Raw genomic sequence first — 11,414 nt, 5'->3', positions numbered from 1 at the left:
CTTCTTTCTTCAGCTATTTGTGAAGCCTCGTCAGAAAGCTATTTTACTTTTTCCTCTTCTTTTTCTTTGGAATATTTTTTGTTACTGCCTCCTGTACAATATTGAGAATCTCTGTCCTTAGTTCTTTAGGTACTCTGTCTACCAGATCTAATGCCTTAAATCAATCAATTTCCTCCATAGCTCCACCAGTATTAAATTTTATAGCTTTCCCTTTTAATTTAATTGATTTCATATTGTATCTCAGAGCTTTTAATTTAGATTTTTAAATTTATTGTAAAGTTTGAAGTTTCCTTGTTAATTCTACTAGTCTGTGTTTTTTAAAGTAATTTTATGTTTTTCTATTTTGTTGATTTCATTCGTTTGAATATCACTTCATTATCAGCTGTATCCTTCTCCCTTCTCTGTGTAAACAAGCTCTCCCTTGTAACAGAGTATGAACAAAAGAGAAAAAAGGAAATAATGTTTGAACAAACCAACACATCTGAGTCTGAGAGTATATGTTATACTGCAACCATAGTTTTCTACCTTTTGTGTGGGATGCGACCTAAAAAAAAAAACACTTAGAGGTATCTCAAGGTAGGAACAGAAAGTTTATTTCAATTCTAGAGAATGGGGTGTTCTTCCACCAGTATGCTTCTGATGAAGGGATACAAAGTACAGAAGCAGAAAGCCAGATTAAGTAACCTTAACAGGGAGATTCCGCCTCCCACCAACTGACCAATATTTTGGCTCACAATCTAAACACGAAAATCTACCCCCAGAGACAGGGAACAAAGAAACAACATACATATCCATCAGCTTAGTTTGCTGCCAAAATGAAACATTTAGAATGTGCAATCAAGCTAGACGCTGCTGTGGCAAGGTCACCATGACCGGAATGTAACAACAGAATACGGGGGGTTTCAGGCTTGACAGTCTTTAACTACTGATGTAAGACTGGGAGAAAAGGGGAACTATGGAAATCTATACTAAATCTATACTTATCCTATTCTGCTTCCTGAAATTATCTCCAAATTCAGGATAGTCTTATCCCAAACCTTAATTACACTGAGAAGTCTTCATAGGGACATCCCATTCACTTTGCAAAAAAGTAAGGGGAGGTATATTATCTCCTGTCTTCTTTGGGACCAAGCTTGGTCATTATATCGTATTAAATTCACTTTTTTTGTTATTTACATTTATATTATTATTAAGTTGATTAGTTGTGTCTTTCTCTTTGTGACCCCATTTGGAGTTTTCTTGGCAACGATACCGGAGCAGTTTGCTATTTCTTTCTCTAGCTCATTTTACAGTTGAGGAACTGAGGCAGATAGAGTTAAGTGATTTGCCAAGGGTCACATAGCTAGTAAGTGTCTAAGGCTTGATTTGAACTCAGGTCCTCCTGACTTCAGGGCCTTCATTCTATCCACTGCACCACCTAAGGGCCCACACTTTTATATTGTATTCAGTTTATATATTGTTTTTCTGGCTTATTTCATGCTATGACAATTCATGTAAGTCTTTTCTGAATTTTTTATGTTCATCGTATCTTAATATGAAGTAGTAATAAATAATCCATCACATTTATGTACAGTGATTTGTTAAGCCATGTTTAATTGATGGATATCTACTTTGTTTCTAGTTCTTTGCTTACTTGTGAAATGCTCTTATGAATAATTTATTGTATATGGAATCTTTCCCTCTGGCTTTGACCTCCTAGGTATATGTAAACGTAACAGGTATTGAAAAGCCATCAAAACATACCTAACATAAGGTAGTTCTCTGGGTCAGAGGGCATGGATATTTTAACCATCTTCTGAGCATAATTTCAAATTACTTTTAAAAATGGTTGGACTGTTTCTTCATCCTGATCTTTTTCGTGTGATTCCTTTGCTGATCATGCCCAGTTAGAGACAGTGTTGTGAGGATAAAGCCATAGACCTTCTCCCCTCTGAAGAGAACTTGGCCTGTTATTAGATATACTAAATTACTAAATGTAATTCATGTAGTCCTAGACAGCAAGGTGCTCACTTACATTATCCTCAACTGCATGGCTAGAATTTTCCTGTTTGCTCTACCTGGTTCAAATTGAGTGTCATTCTCATTACCAGAAGAGACTGAACTAGACTGTGGTCTGAAGAAGGTTCCTTTCTCTCAGCCCAAGAGATGTTTGTCTCTTCCAGATTCCCTTAGTGAAGACACCAAGTTTGAAACCAAGGACTCTAGCCTGATTCAGGATGTTTTTGTGGCAACGTCATCGAAGAAAACAATGCCAAATTAAATTGCTTGGTATTTTAACATGAAAGACTCCAGGGAATGTGAAATTAATTCACACAAACACATGGGCAACCAGGAGAGACAGTCCAGACAAGTAACAATCACTTATAGAAGAAATTTAAATAAAACAATTGTACCTCAATATAATACACGTGAGAGAAGTTTTAGTCTGCCGTCAGTCTCTGCGCTCTGGAGAGGGACTATTAGGAAAAGCTTCCTAAGTGTAAAACTGTTGGAAAGAGCATCACAGATTCTTTAGGCCTCATTACGTGTAATGCGTTCTCCTTAGGGAAGAACCTTCCCAAGTGCAGCAAATTCAGGAAGCCCTTCAGTTACCACTCACACCTAATTAAATATCATAGAGAGCAGGCTGGAGAGAAGTTACACAAAGAGAAGTAACCTTTGGCAGAAAATCAAATTTTACTGGACACCAGAGGATTCATCCTGGAAAGAAACTTTCTAAGAAGAATAAATATTGGAAAGCCTACAGCTGCCAGGGAAGGTTGATTAAACATGAGAGAGTTAATGACATGGTGAAACCCTTTGAATGTAATGAATGTGGGAAAGAATTCAGCCTGAGGGGATCCCTCATTTCTCATCAGAGGATTCATAGGAGAGTGAAACCTTTTGAATGCAATGAATGTGGGAAAACCTTCAGTATAAGGGGAAGCCTGAACAGACATCAAGGAATCCATGCGGGAGAAAAACCTTTTGTATGTAATCAATGTGGGAAAGCATTCAATATTAAGGAAAGCTTGAATAGACATCAGAGAACTCATACTGGAGTGAAACTCTTTGTATGTAGTGAATGTGGGAAAGCCTTCAGTACAAGAGGAAGTCTTAATAGACATTAGAAAATTCATACTAGATTGAAACTCTTTGAATGTGGGGAATGTGGAAAAGCCTTCTACAAGAGAGGAAGGCTTATTATACATCAGAAAACACATACTAAACTTAAACTCTTTATATGTAATGAATGTGGAAAAGATTTCAGACAGAGAGCAGACCTAATTTACCATCAGAGAACTCATACTGGAGAAAAACCCTTTGTTTGTAATCAATGTGAGAAAGGGTTCAGGAGAGCAGACCTCAATAGCCATCAGAGAACTCATACTGGAGAGAAGTCTTTTGAATGTAGTGAATGTGGAAAGTCCTTTAGCCAGAGAGCACACCTCTTTATCATCAAAGAACTCATACTGGAGAGAAACCATTTGAATGTAATGAATGTGGGAAAGCATTTTGCAGAGGAGAAAACTTATACATCAGAAAACACGCACTAGACTAAAAGCCTTTGAATGTAATGAATATGGGAAGGCTTTTAGGCAAAAGGCACACCTCATTTATCATCAGAGGACTCATAGTAGAGAGAGACCTTTTGAATGTAGTGAATGTGGAAAAGCCTTCAGTGAGAATAAAATGCTCAAAACCCATCAAGGAACTCATACTGGAGTCAAAACCTTTGAATGCAATGAATGTGGGAAACATTTCAGGCAGAGGACGAACCTTATTACCCATCAGAGAACTCATACTGGGGAGGAATACTCTGAATGTGATGAATGTGGGAAAGCCTTCTTTAAGAGAAGAAGGCTTATTATACATCAGAAAACACATACTAAACTCAAACCCTTTGTGTGTAATGAATATGGGAAAGCTTTCAGCCAGAGTGGAGCTCTTATTGGCCGTAACAGAACTCGTACTGGAGAGAAGCCCTTTGCATGTAATGAATGTGGGAAAGCTTTCAGCTGGAAAACAAGCCTTATTATTCATCAGAGGACTCATGCTGGAGAGAAAGCCTTATAATGCATGAATGTGGGGAAAGTCTTAAGCAATTGCATTTAAAAGCCATCAAAGAACTCAAAAGAATTTACACCAGAGAAGAGGCCTTTGTAGTGAGTATAGGAAGGGCTTCAGCTGGAAGGAAGACTTGTTACATGTAGAAAACTCATACTGGAGAAAAATCTTCTGATTATAACGAATGGAAAAGGCTTCATCAAGACCTCATGCTGGAGAGAATGGAATCCAGTGAATCAATCAAGTATTAAGTGCTTACAACAATGTCAGACAATATGCTAAATAGTGGGGATACAGAGGTAAAAGAGATTTAGTCCTTTCCCTCAAAGAGTTTACATTCTAATGCGGGAGACAGCATGTGGATGTGTAAGCCTGTATGTGGCATGTACAAACAAATGCAAGTTAGTTTAGGGAGGGTGCCAGTGACTGGGAGACCTAAGAATCCATGTAATAAGGTAGTACTTGAGCTGACACTTGAAGGAAATAGGAATTCTAGGGGTGGAGGTGAAGAGGAAGTGAATTTTAGGCATGGAGAGGAGCCAGCCTGAAGACTCAGAGACAAGAGATAGAATAACCCAATATAGCAGCATTGGAAAGTTTGAGAAGGTGAGTAACGTGTAAGATTGGAAAGGTGAAAAGGGATCAGAATGTAAAAGATTTAATGTCAAACAGGAGAATTTATTTGGTAATGATAGCTGGCATTGATATAGCACTTAAAGTGCTTTATAAATGATGGGGTACGGGCCCAAGCTGAGACCTTTGCCCCTCACCCCAAAAAGAATTTGGGTCTATGGGCCCCAGAAAACCCTTGAACTTTCTTTGACTCATTTCTTTAAGGAAGTCTCTAGCAGTTACCTGAAGCTATAATTCTAAATCCAATCTCCCAATTCTTTGTTACCCTAATTAAGCCTAGCCTTCCATTGTCTATTACAGGATGGGGGAGCCCCCCTACTTCCCATCCTTGATCCTGTCCAGATCCCATTCAACCTCCCAGTCACTCTCATGCAGATCCTCCCTAGACCCTGCAGACACCCCAGCTTACTAGCCACTCCTATCAGGACACCCCTTCTCCAGCTCCTTCTTCAATCACCCCAAACTACTTGGCCACCCCTAGATCCCTCCCGTAGTCTTTCTGTATATAAGATCCATCCTGGCTCCCATTTAGAGACTGAGACTTCCTCATGCCCATTCATCCTTAGGAGTGTCACAAATGTTTAGATTCCTTAAGAGTCTGGCCAATATGGTGGATCTTTAATAAACCTTGTCTTTGACTGAAAGAAGGCTTCGGTCAAATTCATTCAGGCAGGACCCACGTGTTGTGAGTTTGGGGTCACAGCACCCCTAACATCTGAACCTCAACAGAAATATCTCATTTTATCTTCACAACACTGGAAGGTAGGTGTTATCATTACTCCTTGCTTTATAGATGAGGAAACGAAGGCAGACTGAGGTTAAGTGACTTGCTCAGGGTCACACAGCTAGTAAGTGTCTGAAGCTAGTGTTGAAATTCAGGTCTTCCCGACTTCAGATCCAGTGCTCTATCCACTGTGCACCTACTTGAGTCATTAGGGAGCTGCCGGAGTTTAGGGGGGGTTTGGGAGAAAAGAAAAGTAGTTACGTGATCAGACTGAGTTGTTTTCAAGGTTGTGTAGAGGATGCATTGGAGTGTGGAGAAACAGTGCAGGGACACCAGTCATGAAGTTATTGCAGTATGGTTGCAAGGTGACGAAAGTATGCATTAGGATGTTGTCTGTGTGAGTGGAGAGAAGGGGATGTATATGAAGACACTGCAAAGATAAAAATGACAGCTTGACAATCAACTTGCTTTGTGGGGTGAGTACGAGTGCAGAGCAAGGGAAGACAACATTTTGAGCCCAGGTGAGTAGGAGAATGATGATGCCCTGATCAGTTATAGAAAAGTTGGGGAGAAATGAGGATTTTGGGGGGAGGTGTAATAAGAAGGTTTGTTTTGGACATGTTGGGTTTGAGATGCCTATAGGACATTCATTTGGAAATGTTCAGTACCTGGGTCAGGATATAGGGCAAGAGCTAAGGAGAAAGACCAGGCAGGACCTATAGATTGGAGCTTCATCTGAATACAAATGATATTTGAATCAATGGGAACTGTGTAGAGTGAAAAGAGAAGGCCAAGATAAGTCTTGGGGTACATACTCAGTGGTCATGATGTGGAAAATGGATCAGCAGGGGAAACTGAGAAGAAGCAGTTATACAGGTAAGAGAATTTGGAGAGAACAGTGTCATGAAAACCCAAAGATGATAGAATATTCAAGAGGAGAGTGGTCAGCAGTATCAGATGCTAAAGAGAGATCAAAGAAGATGGAGAAGAGGCCATTTACTTTGACAAGCGATCATTGGTAACTTTGGAAAGAACGGTTGCAATTAAGAAATTGAAATCAGAAGTCTTTATACAGAGGGTTGAGGAGAGTGAGAGGAGAGGACTTGGAGGCCCTGAGAACAGACAGATTTTTCCAAGTTGTTTTGCCAAAAAAGAAAAGAGATACATGACAATAGCAGAGCTGCTGATGCCTTGTGAATGTTAATTGTGCTGCGTTTGTAGGCAACAAGGAAGGAACTAGTGGATAAGGAGAATGAGTGAGTGTGGGAAAGTCTTCAGTGATTGAAGAAAGCTTATTAGAGAACTGATATTGAGGAAAAAAACCTTTTGAGTCATATAGCAAAGCAGGTTATATTAAAGTAGATGATATTTGATTAGAGAATGACTAAACAAATTCTGATACATGAATATAATGGAATATTCCATGGTGCAAGAAATAATGCAGAGGGGCAGCTAGGTGGCACAGTGGATAGAGCACTGGCCCTGGAGTCAGGAGGACCTGAGTTCAAATCCAGTCTCAGACACTAGCTAGCTGTGTGACCCTGGGCAAGTCACTTAACCCCCATTGCCTTCAAAATTTTTTAAAAAAAGAAATAACAGAATTAAAAGAAACATGGAAAGATGTGAAAAAGAAGAAATAAGAAAACAATTTATGTAAGAGTTACACCAACATAAACAGAAACAACAAAAAACCCCTGAATTCTGTGTAATTATAATGACCAGTTTGACCCCAAGAGAATGAAAGAATGTAACTCTCTCACCTAGCAAGGGAGGGAGACTATGGATAGTTAACATTGCATGACTCTCTGACCGTCTTCATGCCATGTTTCTTTGCTCCATCTTCTCATTTTCTGTCCTAGGACCAGGAAATATAAGTCAATCAGTTGCACTATGGCTCTGCTATATCTATGACTTTTCAGAACCAATTATGCCTCCCTGACCACCATTCTCCATATATTGCCTTTGCATGTTAGAATGAAAGCTCCTTGAGGACAGGTACAGTCTTTTTGTATTTTTATCCCTAATGCTTAGTGCAGTGCCTGGCAAGTAATAAGTGTTTAATAAATGTTTGTGGGTTTTTTTTTCATTCATTCATTGCATATATTATAAAGCTTGCTAGATGTGGTAATGGACTAGAAGTACAGAATGAGATACCCTTTTCCAGGAATAGCATTGTGTAATTTGTTTTGTTAAACTGTACTTGTTATAAGGAGGACTTTTACTGGCAGGGATGGGCGTAAGAGGGATTGGGTGAATTTTGATGCAAAAAAAAAAAACTAGAAAAGAGCAAAAGAACATTCAAAAGGTGACAGAGATATTCATAGCAGTGGTGGTACTGTCCAGCTAAATTAAATATATACTCTTTTTTTTAAAGCTGTGCATAATAAAGATTCATGGTTTCATATATGATCCTCTTTCTGGTTTTTGTATATTGAAATTGAAATGTGTATTGAAATGTTTGTTGTTCATGTTAAGTTCATAATAAAAAAATAGGGGCAGCTAGGTGGCACAACGGAGAGAGCACTGGCCCTAGAGTCAGGAGGACCTGAGGTCAAATCCGGCCTTAGACACATAAGCTGTGTGACCCTGGGCAAGTCACTTAACCCCATTGCCTAGCCAAAAAAAACCAAAACAAACAAAAAACGTAATAAAAAAAATTGAATTCCTAATTTTCCCTCTTTGTTACAAAGGATGGCTTTCTGTGTTAGGTATGGAAAAGGTGCTATGAAATTAAATAGCTATAAAAGCTTGTGAAATCAATCAAGTTATATTTTAAGTACCCTTTTTTTTTTTTGGTAAGTGTCAGAGATACAAGTACAAAGAATGAAATTCCCTGTTAGAAATTAGGTCATAGTCTTATATGGGAGACAAGTGTATATACATATATATGTCTATATATATACATATATACATACCTATATCTATATCTATATCTATATTTATATCTATCTATCTATCTATCTATATATATATATATATATAAATAACAGTGGGAATAATGTCCAGTAAGGCTGGAAAGGTAGGTTAAGGCCAGGTTGTATAGGGTTTTAAAAGCTAAAGGAAGAGTTTATTCTGGAGGCAGTCGGAAGCCACTGCATTTGTTTGAGTAGAGGAGTGATGTGGTCAGATCTGGGGTTAAGGAAAATCACTTAGCAGCAATGTGTAGAATGGGACGGAGTGGTGAGAAACTTGAAGTAGGCCATGTAGAAGACTTGCAGTGATCTAGGTGAAAGGAGGAAGGCATTAACTAAGATGGTAACTGTGAGTCAAGAGAAGTAGTTGGATGTAAGGGAAATTGTGTAGGTACAACAAGATTTAGCAACTGGTTATGTGGAGTAAGAAAGAGTCAAGCGTATCAAGTTGAAAAATAAGATTTTGGAAGGGTAGTGGTACCTTTGACAGAAATAGGGAAGTTTGGAAGAGGGAAGGGTTTAGGGTCAAAGATAATAAGTGTTGAGCATGTTGAGTCTAAGCTGTTTCTGGGACATGTAGTTTGAAATGTCTGAGAGGCAGTTGGTGATACGGTTCTGCAGCTTAGGGAAGAGACGGCTGAATATGGAAAATCATCTGCATGGACTTGATAGTTAAACCCATGGAAGCTAGTGAGGTTACCAAGAGAGACAGTATAGAGGGAAAAGAGAAAAAGGCCTAGGACAGAACCTGGGTGAGCACCCACAGTTAGAGGATGTGACATAAAGAAGACTGAGCAATAATCAGAAAGGGAGGTGGTGAACCAGGAGAGATTAGCATAACAAAAACCCAGACAGTATCCAGGAGGAGAACATGGGCAATAGTTTGAATTGCAACAACTAGGTTGAGAAAGGATAAGGATTAAGCAAAGACCATCAGATTCAACAACTAAGATCATTGGTTACCGTGGAGAAGGCAATTTCAGTTGAGTTATAAGGTTGAAACATTTTTTAAAAATCACATCTTCAAAACAAAAGATTGCACTGACCTGAATTTCTTTTTTTCTTTCTTTCCTTCCTTCCTTTCAGGGTCATTAACTAGAAGATCATTAGCATATGATGGATAAAACTTAGGTTCTGGCGAAGCAATTGATGAAGTCTCATGTTACTGCTCATAGGACTGAGCTAGACAACAGTACAATTAAATAGATTCCACATTGTGTTTAAGGTCAATTTGATATGTTATATTGAAAGACTTGCAGTAGAAAGGTCCAGGGGTCTGTGCTGTTCTAGTAATTTTATAAGTGACTTGGATGAAAACATAACTGAACCTGGCTTATCCAATTTTCAGATGACACAAATCTGGTAGGGGTAGGTACCGTAACTGTTGATAGGGTCTGGAATAGCAGGCTAAATTTCAAAGGATAAAATTTAGTAAGGATAACTGTTATGTCTTGCACTTGGGTTTTTAAAAATCTTCATAATTCCAAGATGGGGTTTAGGGGGAGGGTGAAAGTTTGGTTCAACAGCAATTGGACCAAGATTTGGGCTTTCAAATCTCAATATAAGTCAGTAGCATAATGTAGCAACCCAAAAAGCCCTAAGGCATTCTTGGAGGGCCTTAAGAGAGTTATATTTTCCAGGAATGAGCAAGTTTCACCACCCTCTGCCCTAGTTCAGCCATAGCCATGGGTGTTCAGTGCTGGGCAACAGCGGGGCATTGCTGGGCCATTTTTTTTTCTAAGGAGAGCAGCCCAGGGTTGTTTAGCCTGGAGAGAACACCCAAGAGGAACATTATAGCCATCTTCAAGTATCTGAAGGGCTGTCATGTGAAGAAAGAATTAGAATGATCCTGCTTGGCACCCAAAGGCAGTATTAGGAACAGTGGGTGTGAGTTTCAAAGGAGGAACTTTAGAGTGGATGTTTAAAAAAACACAACAAAGAACCTTCTTAGAAAAAGCTATCTCTGTAAGGCCCTTTTTATATGGGCTAGTTAATGGGAAAAGGTGCTTTTGTATAAAGGAAGAGATTTGTATTAATTGTCAAAGGGTGTGGGGCATTGCCCCTCTTGTGGATAAACATTTTTATATTTGAGTAGAAAAAGAACTGTGTTTTAATATAAACTATGTGCATGGAGAAACAGCTTTCAGGTGGGATTATGGATAGTTGTGGAGAGAAAATCATCTTTTTGCCAACAAAGTGGAGTGAGGCCTCACTTGTGTGGAACAATTTACCAGAACAAAGAGGTGGATAATGACCTTTTTATTTACTAAAATCTAGAGCAATGTGAATGTGAAGAAGGATTCTCTAGCAGGGCAATAAAGAGACCGACTGCCTTGTTGGAGATTTCAGAGCTGAAGGTTGAAGGATACCTCGCCCAATGTGCATATGTGTATTTTACCACTACAGTGGGGAAATGAGGCATCATAGAAACATTTGGAGGCTGAGGTGCGATTGGAAAATGACTCTAGATTTGATAGAAATTGGGGGAGCTGTAGCTTTTTTGATTAAAAGGAGACTCCCTGAGGCTCTCCTTTTAAGCCACTGAATAGAACCACCAAAGGGCAACAGCAGACAGCAGTCACACAGCTGTGAAGCTAAAGCTGCTGGGTGGGAGCTATGACCTTTCAAAGGAAGCAAGTGAGAAAAGTCAGCTGAGCAACTGCTGGTTGTTGGGAGAGTGACGTCCTTGGCCTCCACAGAGAGCCACCTGGTAGGAGACATAAAGGATGCTTGCCCTCTGCTGCCACCGCTGGCCCTCGGAAGAAAAGCAGAAGGGGTCTTGTCGGGGCTGTGGTATCCTGTCCTGGAGCTGGCTCAGAGTCAGCTTGGTTCTGATTGGACGGCGCAGCTTCCAGCTGAGTAGGTAACTGACTGGGCTGGTCTATGTACCTCAGAGGAAGCCAGTCTGATTAGTTTGCCAGTTCTCTGGCTTACAAAGAGCTAAAAAGAGAAATGGAACACTTTCTAAACGCCGTGTGTAAGAGTGGGGGTTAATTGGAAGGCTTTTAAAGACTGTTCAAGCAGAGATGAGATTTCCCCAGCAGAAAGCTAGGGATGGTCAGAGAGGGAGCAGAGATGCAGTCTCACTCCCCTGCTGC

Source organism: Vombatus ursinus, unplaced genomic scaffold (assembly GCF_900497805.2).
Source record: "Vombatus ursinus unplaced genomic scaffold, bare-nosed wombat genome assembly UNPS02014808.1, whole genome shotgun sequence".
NCBI lineage: Eukaryota > Metazoa > Chordata > Mammalia > Diprotodontia > Vombatidae > Vombatus > Vombatus ursinus.
Note: the sequence above shows the minus strand (reverse complement) of the source record.